The sequence below is a fragment of the Protopterus annectens genome, chromosome 2.part2 (genome assembly GCF_019279795.1).
Source record: "Protopterus annectens isolate FY-2018-M chromosome 2.part2, PAN1.0, whole genome shotgun sequence".
Taxonomy (NCBI): Eukaryota; Metazoa; Chordata; order Ceratodontiformes; family Protopteridae; genus Protopterus; species Protopterus annectens.
This window is the reverse complement of record NC_056730.1, coordinates 766,146,163-766,161,110: the sequence shown is the minus strand read 5'-3', so window position 1 is coordinate 766,161,110 and position 14,948 is coordinate 766,146,163.

The window sequence follows — 14,948 nt, the reverse complement described above, 5'->3', positions numbered from 1 at the left end:
AAAGCTGTGTCTGATGCTCAGGGTGCATAGCTAACTTAGTGCTTAGTATATCTGCATTTGTGTTGTTGAACTAGTCATTGTACCTTTGCCTTATATTGGCCTTGGAAAGTTAGACAGTTGACAGCATCAGAATTTCACAACATTATAGTGAATGTTCTTGGAAGGGTGTTGAGGTCAGAAACTGCAATATGTAATTACTTTCTATTTTGTCTCTTTAATGATTTTTCCAGGACAAACATATGCTGCACATCAGAAGTCAACTTATTAAATTCAGATCTTAGGATTGTATGACAGCATTGTAGTCAAACTTCATCAAAATATTAATACAGTAAAATGCTCTCTTTTGCATGTACCTATACAGACACATGCATCAACTGGAGATACCAGTGGGCTTTGTTAGGAAGATAACACAAGGCCTACAACCATGTCATGATGTATGTGGATAAATTAAAAGCCATGTCACTGTCATCTGTCTGGAATAGGATGAGGTTATGTCTGCCTGGCCTCCAGGCCAGTGTCTGACCAGGCCCCTGGTGGGATGACTGCATATCCAAACTGCTGATATAGCTGAAGACATCAGCAGTTTCTGTTGAGAATATGGTAATACCAGTGCCCTACATGCTGCGGTAAAAGTATCTCTTTAATGTTAAGCAAGAGCACACATATACAGTTTACTGCAGTGAGAATAGAACCCCTACCTATTTTACTACACAGATTACAGTATGTAACACAAGCATCATGGCACAAGTCTGAGTTTTACAAGACTGCAGCTGAACTTATAGGACATGACATCAGCAGCCCATGTGTGAGACAAGATGTTGGCAGGCCTGCATAGCTTCATAGGTTCATACGTCGTTACTACCATAATGACCCTAGGTTCATAGATTCATAGGAGGTTACTAAGTTAATGGCCCTAGGGCCTTGTCAAGCCTACCCATTTTGAAATATGTTGACATCATTTGGGGATTCAATTATTGGTGCAGTGGTTAACATTATCACTTTGAAGCAAGAGCTTCTCCAGTTTGATTCTCAGCTGGGGTGCTCTTTGTGTGGAGTCTGCATGCCCTCCCTGTGTTCGCATGGGTTTCCTCGCACTTTCCTGAGACATGCTGCACTTGGACTGGGCATTTTAAATTCTCCCTAGGGATGAGTGTGTGTGTATGTCTGCCTTCTGAGGAAGGTTGGGAGCATGGCTGGCAACTTAACACTGTAAAACTCTACTGCCACTCATTTTGCAGACCAATGTTCTGCTGTGGTGACTCATAATGGAAGCAGTCGAAAGAAGAAGTTTGGGAATTCAATGACTGCAGACAGTTTGCCATAATCAGAAAACCTGTTGATCCACAGGCCATCTTTTTTTGCCTGAATTTTAGTAGAAGGCCCAGCATAGACCCTTGTGGAACACCACTGGTAACAGGTCTGCTGGTAGTGGTGAAATCCCCGCATATGACTGTATGCATTCTGTTGGCGAGTCATTTGGCTACTCATCTAATGACATATAGGTTAATCCCCAGGTGGGTGAGTTCCACAATGATGCCTCAGTGGGGGATTGTGTCAAGGCACTTAGCGCAGTATGTACTGATTTGCCTTAATCCAGGGCTTTGGTGACAATGTTGTAGAATTCCAGTAGGTCTAACAGGCATGATTCTCGGCTGGGGTGCCTTTAATGTGGAGTTTGCATGTTCTCCCTGTGTTCACGTGGGTTTCCTCCGGGTATTCCGGTTTCCTCCCACATTCCAAAGACATGCATCTGGAGCATTTCTCCCCGAGCCTCCGCTGAAAACGGGCTCTATGGAACCTAGTCAGACTTTCCCAGTCAACAAATGTTAAATAAATAAAAAAATAAATAAATGATCTGCCCTTGATGAAGATAAACTGGGTCCTGTGAAGAGACTGAAGGTCACCAATGTCCTTGTTGATAAGGTCCAAAATGATTCTCTCCATGGCCTTACAGACAAGGCTGGCCAGGCTTATGGGTGTATAGTTCCCTGGATCAGTTGAGGGACCCTCTCTGTGCAAGGCTATTATGGTTGCTGTTTTCCCTTCTGCTGGGACAAATCCAGTACTTAGACTGTGGTTGAAGGGAGTACCCTGAGGGTCTGCTAACTCTTGTTTTAGACTATTTAGTAAGCAGCCTGGGATATTACCTGGTCCCATAGAAGCTGTATTTTTGCCATTGACAAGCTTTGTTATGACTTGCTATTTGGAGATAATAAGTAGAGAACTGTTGACAGGTATGCTGTGGGGTATGACTGGTGGAGAGAAGGGTGTGCAATCTTTGTTAAACCTGTCTGATAACAGGTTGCCTATGTCCTCAGGTTCAGTATGAGTGGTGACGTCCACTTTGAATTTGGTGCAAAGCTGGGCCTTCACTTTTACATTGCACACATAGCTATAGAATGCCTTGTGATTATCCCTAGCTATGGATGATAATGTTGTTTTGTAAGTACCTTTAGAGGACTTTGCATGATGTCTTATTTTCTATGGAGCATATTCTTCTGCTGAGACTGTGCCCTCTTATTCCTGGACATCAGTGTCTTTCTCTTGTTGTATAATCTATTTATGTTAGATGTCCACCAGGGTGGCTTGGTTTTTATGAGCAAGTTTTAATCCATTCTGGTACAGCTAAGTTTATACACTTATAAAGGTGTTTATATAGGGAATTTATGTACACCTATAGGAGTCTTTACTGCCAGTGTTAGCAGTAGGTTTGACGCTATAGATTGCTTTGCAGAGACTTTTCCACCTTTTGTATACCGGGGGGCAGGTGCGATTGTTACATTGAACATGACTGATTTATGGTCAGAACTTACCAGGGAGGGTCTCAGACAGGGGGTGGTTCAGCAATCTCCCTTGTCAGTGAGTACTAGGTCAAGGACATCTGAGACCCTTGTGGGGGTGCCGATTTACTATTCCATGGCATTTGTGTTTACAAAGTGCAGAAACCTTAGGGCATGTGCATTTTTGCTCATATATATTTATCATAAATGATGGAAGGATAATTAAAGTTGCCCATGCCTAGGGTGTTTGGCTGTATTATGAGTGAGTCAGGTAGGTCCACTAAAGTACTATGTGGTTTTTACAGTTCATGTTGGTGAACATCTTGCCAACAATGACATGGAGGGGGGGTCCTACAGTTAACTGGACTTGGAGTAACTCTAGGGAGTTGTACTGCTTAATCAGTCTTTAGGTGTCTTTTATGAAGATGGATACACCTCTTCCTTTGGTTCTTTCATGTTCATTTTGTGGCCTGAATGTGTGGAAGGCGTTATAGCCTTTTATGGCCAAGTACTCTCTGCAGCCTATACCATGTCTCTGTGATAACACAAACATCAACATTTTCCCAAATAAGAAGTGCCTCCATTGAGTGTAGTTTCTGGTTTAGACTCCTAGCATTAAGCAGCATAACCCTGAGTTTGTATTTTGAGGATATTTTTATGTCAGGAAGTTTGTTCTCATGACATTGCCTAAAAAGTAACTTTGGGGAGGCAAGTACCTTATCCAGTAACCAAATGGCAAGAGGTGACAGATGAAGACCATCCCTGATAATGCACTGTGGTCTGTTGACCATATCATCCCAGCCTGACAACTACTGGATCGAGTGACACCAGTAGCTAAGCCAATTGTTGAAGTCGATAACTCTTTTGTTTGTATTGAGGTATCATCCTGCATGAAGGTAGAATGTTGCTTAGAGCTACCTATGGACATACCTGTCTGGGGCACATAATCTGGAAAGTCAGTCATATCTCTCTTATTATAGTCCAGTGAGGTATGTCTCAAGTCATTTACTTCAACATGGAGTACAACAGAGGTGTAACTGTGACTGTTGCTGAGAGATTTGAGTGCATGCATGATTTTGTGGATCCTGGCCCCTGACAGGCAGCTGATCATTACTTTCTCCTTGTATAACCTGATGAGGGGGACATCTGTGTATCTCACTATGGATTCACCTATGACAAAGACTTTGGATTTGAGGTGTTGTGCCTTAAAAATTAATGGGTGAGACACTGATACTTTTGTTTTTATGTGTAGTGGGATGAGTTAGGACTGTCATGTGTGGAGAAGGTTTGCATTTGTGAGCTCTCTACTCTTTAAGTAAGCTTCTAATGAGTACCTCTGCATATGTGGGTGTATGTGTTGTACACTTGGTTTGTTGAAGAGGTGACGTCTGTTTGCTAACAACCTGTTTAATATCTGGTTTGTTGTTACCTGAGAGAGAGAGCATTTATTCTCTATTCATTGTATACTTGCATCTCTCACATATTATATTGGTAAGATTTAGTAGTACATGGTTATGGAGGCAATAGAACATTAACTGTGTAAAACACAAGTACCCTTATTAAGCATACTTAGATGATCATTGTTATTAGAGAGATTTTGTGAGCATCAACAACTGGTCCTGTGTATGGGGGACATATGCTCGCATTGTATGTGAAGCAGTGCTCCTCAATGACCCTGTTCAATTTGCAACTTTGACTACTGGTTGTGTGATTGTACAGTTACCTCTGAGTTGGCATTTATGTCCCTCATAGACAGGGTCAGCTGGTGCTGCTCTCAAACATGCTCTGCTAAAAAACAACCAGCCAACTATGCTCAATAAGGGTACTTGCGTTTTTCACAGCTAGGATTCTACACACCCTAGTGCTATTAGTTTAGTAGCCTCATATGAACCTAAGAAGCTATGTGCCTATGCAGGTCTCATTATCTGTTGTCCTCCACATGGCCTGCTGATGTCATCTACCATAAGCTCACCTGCAGTTGTGTATAAAACAGACTTGAGATGTGGTGCAGTTAGATAGGTGTGGGGTTTTGTTCTCATTGCAATCCAGTGGGTGAGTGTGTGTATTGTGTGTGTGTGTGTGTGTGTGTGTGTGTGTGTGTGTGTGTGTGTGTGTGTGTGTGTGTGTGTGCGTGTGTGTGCGTGTGTGTGCGTGTGTGTGTGTGTGTATGTCTAGACAGCAGAGCAGATGTGTGTATCCTATAGTTACTTCTCCACTGCCATGCAATGACAGTATTTTGATACTTGCTCATGCCTACACATCCATTTCATACAGGCCTCCCAACCTCTTGTCTTCCACATGGCCTGCTGATATCATCTACTATATGTTCATCTGCACTCCTGTATAAATCAGACTTGAGCTGTGGTGCTTGTGTTAAATGACAACAGCAGGATCCTATTATTAAATGCTCAACTTCTCTATCTGTTTTCTCCTTATTTATTGTCTCTGCTATGAATAAACAACAAACAACATTTAAAATATTTTAAATTGACTGTTTCCCCTCCACTATAACAGTACCTTAATGTATGTGGTGGTTTCACTTTCAAAAAACTTTTATCCTGCTCTTGCTGCAGTCTCCAATTCATTGATGTCATCAAGGCCATTGAATACAGATGTTTTTCTGGCCAGTTGCCTCCCCAAACCAACATCACCATGACTGTCCTAAAAACCCACCCATGCTGTGATGTCACAGCTCCCTGGTACTTCCCCTACCCATACAGAAAGTAAAGGGTAGAACAAAGAAACAGTACAGGAGTCAAGTCTCTTGCTGTGAGCTGTCAATCACAGCAGGTAAAAGCTCAAATTACCCTTAGCACTTTGACAGCTAGGGAATTTAGATGTGAAGGAGGATGGGAGATGAGTCAAACTAGTACAATTCAGGCTTTACAAAAAATGCAGTTTAGCCATTCCAAAAAAACAACAGTAAAAAGCATTTTGAAAGTCTGTTCTGTGGCATTTGCACTGTGTCTTAAGTAGTCATTGAATGGCATGAAATGTTACTTAAAACTAACTAACTTAAAGGCATCAGTGTATGCATGTAAAATAAATGCAGTGAAAGGAGCTTTAGGAAGAAAGAGGCCTGCATGATGTAATTTTTTACAGACAAGCACTGCATTTTGGGATACCTAGAGGTAGATTAAACAATCAGAATTACTTCAAGATGCCAGACCCCATGTGGTCAGACTCAGAAATTATGTATACAAATATCTAAAAACCTGTAGATAGTCCCAGAGTGGTGTTAAAATGTAGGAAACACCAAACCATGATGAAATAAACTTGTTTTTTGAATCTGTGTGTGTGGTTCTCCTTTAAGTAGTGTGTTCTCTAATCTGTGTACTTAAATAGGTAAGGATCCTGTTCTTACTACAGTCAGCTGGGTGTTTATTGTGAGTGGCTGCCTGACATTACAGAGAACATTTTACACCAGCATGTGGGACACTATTATCTTGTCCTCAACAGACACTAAATATGTTGTCATCTATGAAGTGTTGTCTGACACACTCCAAGTCAGACTTGAGCTGTGGACCTTGCCTTAAATATGGAGTTCTGTAGCTACGAAGGGGTTCTTTTCTCACTGCAGGCAACTTGGGGGGTTGTGGGTAATTTTTGTGCTCTTGCCTGACATTAGACAAAGCCTTTTACACCAGCATGTGGGACACTGTTATCTTGTTATCAACAGACACTGCTGATGTCATTAGCTATTTTACATTTTTGGATATGCAGTAGTCCCATCAGGCAGGGACAGAGACTGGCATTGGTGCCAGGCAGAGGTCACATCATCCTACACAATAAAGTTTACTGTGACATGGCTTTTAATATATCCGCATACATCACGGCATGGTGTGCAGCCCCTGTGCTATCTTGATGAGAACTCTCCAGCTGCTACATGTGTCTGATGAGGTACATGTAAATAAAGAATTATACTCTATTAGTGCTGTAATGCGGTTTGACTAGAGTGCTGTCATACAATCCTAATATGTCAATATGATGGCATGTCTTCTGATGTGCACAACACAGGCTTTCAATAACAGTTTGAATACTTGGTGGTCAAAGTTCAGATTGTTATCTAAATGTGTTCCCAGTGCTTGCATCTCTGGGTTTCTGCATAGCAGGACTGCTGTCAGTGCTGTGTTTAACAACATGGAACTCCACTTTTCAGATGAACACCATTACAAAACACATTTCTACATTTACTTGTAGATCGTGTGCCTTTGTCACCATTTAGTTTTATGTGTTAGCTTCTCCTGACTATGTTATCACCATTGGTGGAATCGATGATTGCACAAAATATGCAAGAATCAGCAAATTTTGTAAGCCAGATACCATATACCTTATCCTGAATTGCTGAGAAATATAATTCAAACAGTGAAGGGCCAAACACAGATCCCTGGGTTTTGCCAGTGGTGCCAGCTCTACTGGCACAGGTTGATTTGCCAACTCACATGATATGTTCTGTCAGTGAGCTAATCTTTTACCCATCAATTGACATAATGTTTAATCCCCAGCTTGGGGTTTTTCTCAATGATAACTGCATGTCTGATTGTTTCAAAACCTTAAGCCCGATCACAATAGGCAGTATGTACTGTCTTATCTTCCACCAGTCCTATGACATGGAATCAATGTCCTGTGACATCATCACAGATCACCTATGGCATAATCCAGCACATACACTTTCCTGATACAGTGGAATACACAGCTCAAAACACTCTCCACATGGCCTATGTTCCTGCACAAGGGTGTACATCAACATCCATCCATTTGCATTGTGGGGACAGAACCTGATGCATGCATGTATATGGACACCCTGACTCTCGTCGACTATGAGGTAGACCAACATGTCATCATGGACCTGTTCTACATGTATATTAGTAATATTCCAGGTGGTGTATGCAACAGACGTGTGAGTTTTTGCTGCTACATCAAGTCCATTAATTCTGATAGATATCCTCAAAGAGGGGGGGGGGTCTATATTAAATTATTGAAAGCTCCTGTGAATGAACGGCATTTCATCAAATACACTGTTCATCGATTTCTGCTCTTGTGGGGGGCTGTGCCCCCACCACAACCCACATTAACACTACAGTGAGGAAAGGGAAAATTTCCTGATCCTTCCTGTATCATGAACTCACTATGAACAGTTTGGTGAATGGCATGTTCAATGTAAGAGCACTGAAAATGCTGTTTGCTGAATAGTATTTTCGATAATTTTATAGAGACCTTCAAAGAGGTCATCAAGGCCATGCATGATGACATTATCAACTTGTGGAACTTGAACAGGTGAAGACATTTGACAAAAAGTCACACTGTGGTATTCAATCAAATCAAACTGGGACACAGAATAATCCATCTAAGGAAAGAGGCCAGAGAACTCTCTATATTTATGAGACAATCCCAAAACGTATGTCACAAACCATTTTTGCTTTATGATACTCCTGGAGTATATGATCACTGTCTGCCTGCTGGGGCTGGCACTGACCTGACAGTGACCACAGCCACCATTAACTGACTTCTCACACCTCAAAGCATACCTATGCCATTTCCCAGGGATCTTCAGTGCACAAAGAAATTATAATCAGTGTTTACAGTTGATTGTAAATTTGAGAACACCCACATCTCTAACTGCTCAGCTCCTTGATGGGTTCATAGGTTTAAAGAACCAGCTCTTGGGCTGTTAACCCCTGAGGAGCTTAATGATCTGAATTCCATGCTGGAAGTTGTAGGCATCTATATACTCATCCATTTCCATCTTGACAGCTTGACATGGTGGGCTGAGTTTACTTAAAAAGGGGGGTTTATAAAAAAGCATGGACGAAGTAAATATTATTTTTGTTAATTTAGGGTGAGTGTCCTCTTGCATTAAAGCCACTTGGGGAATATTCTAAACAGAGGGTTTCAAATAGTTAGGGGGTCTTTCATGCTTTGTCAGTCATGGGTTTCCCCTAATAAGGTAATAAGTTACAGAAAAGAAAGAGAGTGAGAGTTGCTGCAGTTTTAGCTTTATGAACATCCTTAAAGCCCTTCACTTCCATTTGTGAGAAATAATTTCACCTTCTCCAGTAATAACAGACGTTGTATGGAAAGGTCAGCGAACAGGATCAGTATCCTGTCATTGGTCTGATAAGAGCTGTATACAGGGAAGCAATTATTTTTCTGGGGCACCTCTTAACCCCATGGAAGTTCCGGTGGAGAACTTTGTATGCTTTGTGTGTGTAAGTAGCTATATGGCTACCAAATGAACCAAATGAAATGTAACTTCCTACAAGTTAGCTGTTGCCTACCAATAATGTGTAAACAGGGCCATTTCTATTGCATCATTCATGTGTAAAGTTAAATGCTGTTTGACGGTAGTTGGTGTCAGTAGGGTTAAGGGCATTAGGGTTAAGAACAATGTTCCCAAGTTTGCAGTCATCTACATATTTAAGGAATGCTAATACTTCAGTCAGTTTTGTAATCTGAGAAGAAGATACTAACAAGTAGTGGACCCTAGGACAAAGCCTTCAGTGACATAATTTGTAATATGGGGCAGTGAAGATGGGAGTCTTCTTATTTCTATCTGTTGTATGTAGTCATGTGGCCAGCTAAGTGATACCAATGAAACATGAAAGGGAGCAAACAAGGAGAGACAGGAAATAGAAAACTCCAGCACACTACAAATTCATCTGGTTTTACCCACTTATAAATGGTTAGATGTTGATCAGTTGGTTGCCTGACTTCTCTAGCTTCCATCTGATTACCACAAAGTATATTTTTTCAGCACTTGCAGACAGTGAGCTTGCAAGCCTCATTTGACAGCTCTCCAAAAATCAGGGTACAGAAAATTATAAATAATCATCCAAGAGGTGAAAGAGTTAACTCAATACGGCTCACTATCATTAGGTCACCAGTGGTGAATATGCTCTTTCCTGTTTAGACATTGAATCAATTGCCAGAGCAGTGTTAGACTACAATAATCAAAGGTGTAGCTAACTATTCTTGTAGTCTCTGATGTCCCCTGATCTGGCAGCATCCCTCAGCTAAAAGTTGAAGAGCAAAAAAAAAAAAAATTTTCATTAGAGACTGTGGCAGACTGAATGCTATATTTAAACCCAGCAAGCTTCTCATAGTATACGCCACACACAAAATGCTACAGCGCTTCAATTCTGATGGCAAATTCAAAAATGCAATGTATGCTGGTATTGCTCTGAAGACAGTGAATGCTACAGCACTTTAGTTATGACCACAAAGGCAATACTGGCATTCAGCTATGCTTCTGGTAATACTACTAATAAAACGACAGAGAAACATCTGCATTATGAAAGGAAACAACCTTTTTATTCATAATTACATATCCTAACTAATCTCATTGAAGTGATACTCAGCAATATTAAGCTTCTCCAAAAACAGTAAAATAAAGTATTTTGTTTTAAGGGACAAAACAATAAGTAAAAAGGTAACACAGAAAAGCTGCAGAGACAAAAACTTCAAAAAGACCTTTGAAAACTGTTAATGCCTTAAACTTCTGTTATAGAAGGCCCATGACAGCCATGCAAATAACTCTTACAAGTTCTTCTGAATGTTACATTTCTAACGCATTCCCTCCATTGGCGCTCTTTTGGGGTTTGTACTTTAACTCCTAGTGAGTGCAGCCTGATCCTTCCAATAAAATGAAGTTATTGCCTCAGAGTTTAAACAAATTATTATATCTGTAGAATCATAAGTGTTACTAGAAAACTGTGAATGGCAAACTTTAACAATGTATCCCTTTTGGCGGTTTCATCCATTCAATTCTAGGTCTTCAACTGGATTTTATAAGCCACAACAACCACAGTAAATATGAATTTTGCAATGTTGTGTGAACAGCTTTGGTAACCATTCTAAGTAACACAGATACTAACAGCAGTATTTCCTTTATACAGCTGTGAAGTTTCATATTAGTCTAAACACTTCTGCCTGTCTCAGGTGATTGTTGAGAAATGTTGGCAAATATGAAAATTGTTACAATACAAATAAATGGTATATAAATAGTATTAAATATCTATTTATCTGCACTGGATAGAGGTAAAATATCAGTGTTATTGTGTTTACCACAATGTAAGCTTTAAGATGAAATCTTTTAATACCTTATATGTATCAATGTTTTGGAATAAATAATGCAAATACAAACAAGAAACAATTAATAGGTTCATAGGTGTGCACTAGGCTAATGGCCCTGGAGCCCTTGCAAGCCTAGCCCATAGAAGTGCCCTGGCATCATACCGCCCAACGTTAATTCCCAGTGCCTCTATCGAGTAGAGCCACTGGAGTGATCCCCATGGTGAACTTTCTATTTCCCATCCACTCATCAAGATTTGTCTTGAAGAGGGCCAGTGAGGTGCTCTGCTTGACATGTATGGGAAGTCTATTCCAGAGCATGGGCAGTCTCTGGGTTATGGACCTGTCCTTCCAGCATGTTCTGTTGATTGCGGTAATGAGATTGAGGTCTCTGGAGCATGTGGTGTGGAGGGATTGGGATTTCTTTAGATGTAGCATTTCTAACAGAGCTGGGTCAGACATGGCTTTGTAATTCAAGCAGAGATTGCCTCTTAGTAGACGATATGGGACAGGGAATAGCTGGAGTTTTTTGAGTCCGTCCATGTACGACATGTATTTAAGGCCTAGGATACTCTTTGTGGGGTACTTTTGTGGCCTTTCCAGCTATTGCATGTGTCTAGTGAGGAACATGCCAAATGGGGCATTATACTCAATGATTGGCCTAATGAGGGAAGAGTGGAGAGAGATGATGACCTCTTTCTTCCTGGATGCAAAGCCCTTGGTAATGAGATGTGCCACATAAAAGGATTTTCTTGACCACAGTGGAAATGTGGTGGTCGAAGGACAGGTTGCTGTCAACTGTGTTCCCAGATCTTTTATAATGCCTTCATTGTTCAGTGGGCTCCCATCAATGTGGTAATTAGTGGGAACTGAGTTTTTACCAAAGGGGATGATGACTCATTTTTTGTCATTAAGCTTAAGCCCATGGTTTTGACACCAGTCATTGGTCTCAGTGAGGCCTTTCTGTAGAATGTTTATATCCCTTGGGGATTTAATACCTAGAGACATCAGTAAGATGTAACTGCTGAAATGCCCGAAGATGTCCCTATGCTGTAACAAGTTATGTCTTTACTGAGGCATTTAGTTCAATAAAGGTGTAGACTGCTAGCTATAGACATGATATTCTTTGCAATCATTCATAGGCTTATCACTACAATATAAGCTGATAGTTTGCTATTTTCTGAAAGTATTTAACTTTATAAAACCCCTGATGTTCATAACAATAAGGTGATGATAAATTTTACCAAATAAGGAACAATGTGACAAGTAGAGAGTTAACACAGGAAAGTGACATAAGAAAAAACATCAAGAAAAGGTGGCAAACCAGAGTACCATATACCTTGGGAAACCAAGGTTTCAATGTGTAATATATTAAAACTCAATTGAAGGAGGTCCATAGGAAATACACACATGACCAGTAAGGGCATACAAGTGATTCAGCTACATCAGGGCTGGATCCAGCACTAGGCACCCTAGGTAACTGCCTAGGGCCTGGTGCTGGATGGGAGCCCAGCCTGGACATTAAAAAAAGGCTCCTCTCCAAAGAATGGGAGATTCAAATTTGAAGAGTCACATATGGGAGTTAGCATGCAGCCCAATCTGTACAGAGTCAATACATTTTGAGCCCAGCCCCACCCCATCTGTCAGCATCACTGGCCAGCCCCAGCCCATCTGTCAGCACAGCACAACCCTCTCCTTCTCATCTGTCATCAGTCCAGCCCAGTCTACCCCATCTCTCAGCAAGTAAAGTTTAGCCAACAGAAATGAAAGATCAATCTAGATGCATCCCATAGAAGTGGAAGTTGAGCCCAGTCTCAAAACATCTGTCAACAGCAAAGCTGAGTCCACCACATCTGTCAGCACAGCACAGCCCCACTCCATCTGTCGGTAGCACAGCCCAACCTCTTCCCATCTTTCAGCACAGTAATGTTCAGCCCATAGAAGTGAAAAATCAGCCCAGATGCATCTGTCAGCATGGACAGCATGCTTAAAGATGGGAAAATTGAGAAATTTGAATCAGAATGGAGATTTGTAGTTTCAGAGAAGAAATTTTTAGAGCATGAAAGAGTGCACATTTTCAGGTCAGTGTGTGTTTTTTGTGTGTATGTCTTTAAGGATCATTACACATCTGCTCAAGGATGATTCCCTCCCTGCAGTTAAAGAATGATTGCATATTCTGCCTCCAAGATGACTGCAGAAAATTCAGATGAGTCACTGGGGATTACAATATGTCAGTAATACCCATCACAGTTTTTACTCAGAAAACACATGTTTTTGTTCATCCTGTCCCACGAACACTGCCTGGTTAAGTGCCTTGATTAAAGTTAGACAGTAGGGAAATGGACCTGGAAAGTAACACCCTGTAACTTTGGCTTCAAGAAACAATTAATTAAGAGTTTAGAGCCTTAATCCAGTGCACTACCTACCAGCCCTTCTTTAATTTAATTTTCTGATAAATCACTGAGGGTAACAGTCACTTAATAATGCTAGCTTCTATTCAGAAAATGCATTTCAAGTTACTTGGAGTTGTCTGGCACTTAAGGATCTGAGCTATTTACAAACTGCTTCCTATAGTCAAAATTGCAGGGTTTGAATCCGTCCACATCCATTTGCCTACTATGGTCAAGTTACTCATCTGGAGCATTTCTCCCCGGGCTTCCGCTGAAAACAGGATCTGTGGAACCTAGTCGGACTTTCCCAGTCAACAAATGTTAAATAAATAAAAATAAAAAAATTTTGTGCTCCTGGGTCAGCCTGGAGAAGGGACATTTCGCACAGTGAGTTCTCCAGGTTAGAAAGTCGATAATAGAAAATGGTATTCAAAAGCTGGATCTTTGTCCCCTCATTATTTTGGCCTTGGTCAGAATTCTTGAGCAAAGAAGTTGAGAGGAAGTTTTGTCCATTCCATGTAAAAATTGTTGCTTTGTGGCAAATTGTTGTGGATTGTTGTCATTAAATAATGACAAGCATGAGTTTTAGGCTTTGTGTCCTTCAGAAAATGCTTGCTAATGCACATTTTTTTTTTATTCTAGTAACTTTCTAAGTATAAAAGAGAAACATTTAAAATCAGTTCCTCATCTCTGGGTCTTTGTCACTGATGAGCTAAGACGCTGAGAGGACAGAAGGGGTACTGTGATAGGTTCTGCTCTATGGTTTTCACAGCAGTGAGCCTAGATACATTTCTGGCCCATTACTTATGAATGTATTCATTTGTTTGTTCTCAAGAAGATATCTAAGGTGTGCAGCCATGCATGTGGCTGTAATTGATGGTTGTATGTGGATATAAATACTTGGTTCTAGCAACCCATAGCAGTTATAGTGTAAAGGAAGAAAGTGATTTTAGCAAACAGAAACATTATGATATGATCCTTGGCCTTTGCATTCGATCCTTAGTTTCCTTACTTTGTTGACTGTTGAGAGTGTGTTGATTATTTGGTTGTAAATAAATTGGACAGTATGAAGTCTTTGAGCTTAATATTAATATTTTAACTGTGAATACTTCTTGAATTAACCTTGTTTTGTTTTTTTTGCAGACATATGGGTGCAAAATGCACTGTGTTGGGATAAAGCAGTCTGTCTGTATGAGAAAGGCTATGAGCTGCTTTTGTAGCGCAGGGTTTGATTCCCTCAGCTTTTGTTTGTTTACTGTATGACTCTAACCAAGTCACTTCATGAGATAGTAGCCCTAGGCTGCTCTTCAAAAAAGGGATACCATATTTGCATCTAGATGACTGTCGCAGCCTAGCAAATACATTGCACGTTTGTTGTTTGAATTCATTCACCCTTCACATGGTCACTTATTAGTGCTTCACTATATTCTGTGTGACCATGAGTCTCAGCAGTCTTGTAGTCTAATCCATTGCCAGATGCATTTTCAGTACATGTGAGTTTCAAGGGAAGTGTTGCTCATGGTAATTGGTAAGTCTGCTTTCAGTATGAGACTATTTTGTTTTGTTTAACAAATGGCTGTTAGTTTTGTTTTGCTGTAAAATTTACATAACAGTTTTAAATGAAATATAAAAAATGTGATGTCTGTACAATTTAAAAAAAAAATAGTATGTGTACTGTCAGGTCTGAACAGTATTTATGGTAAGTAAA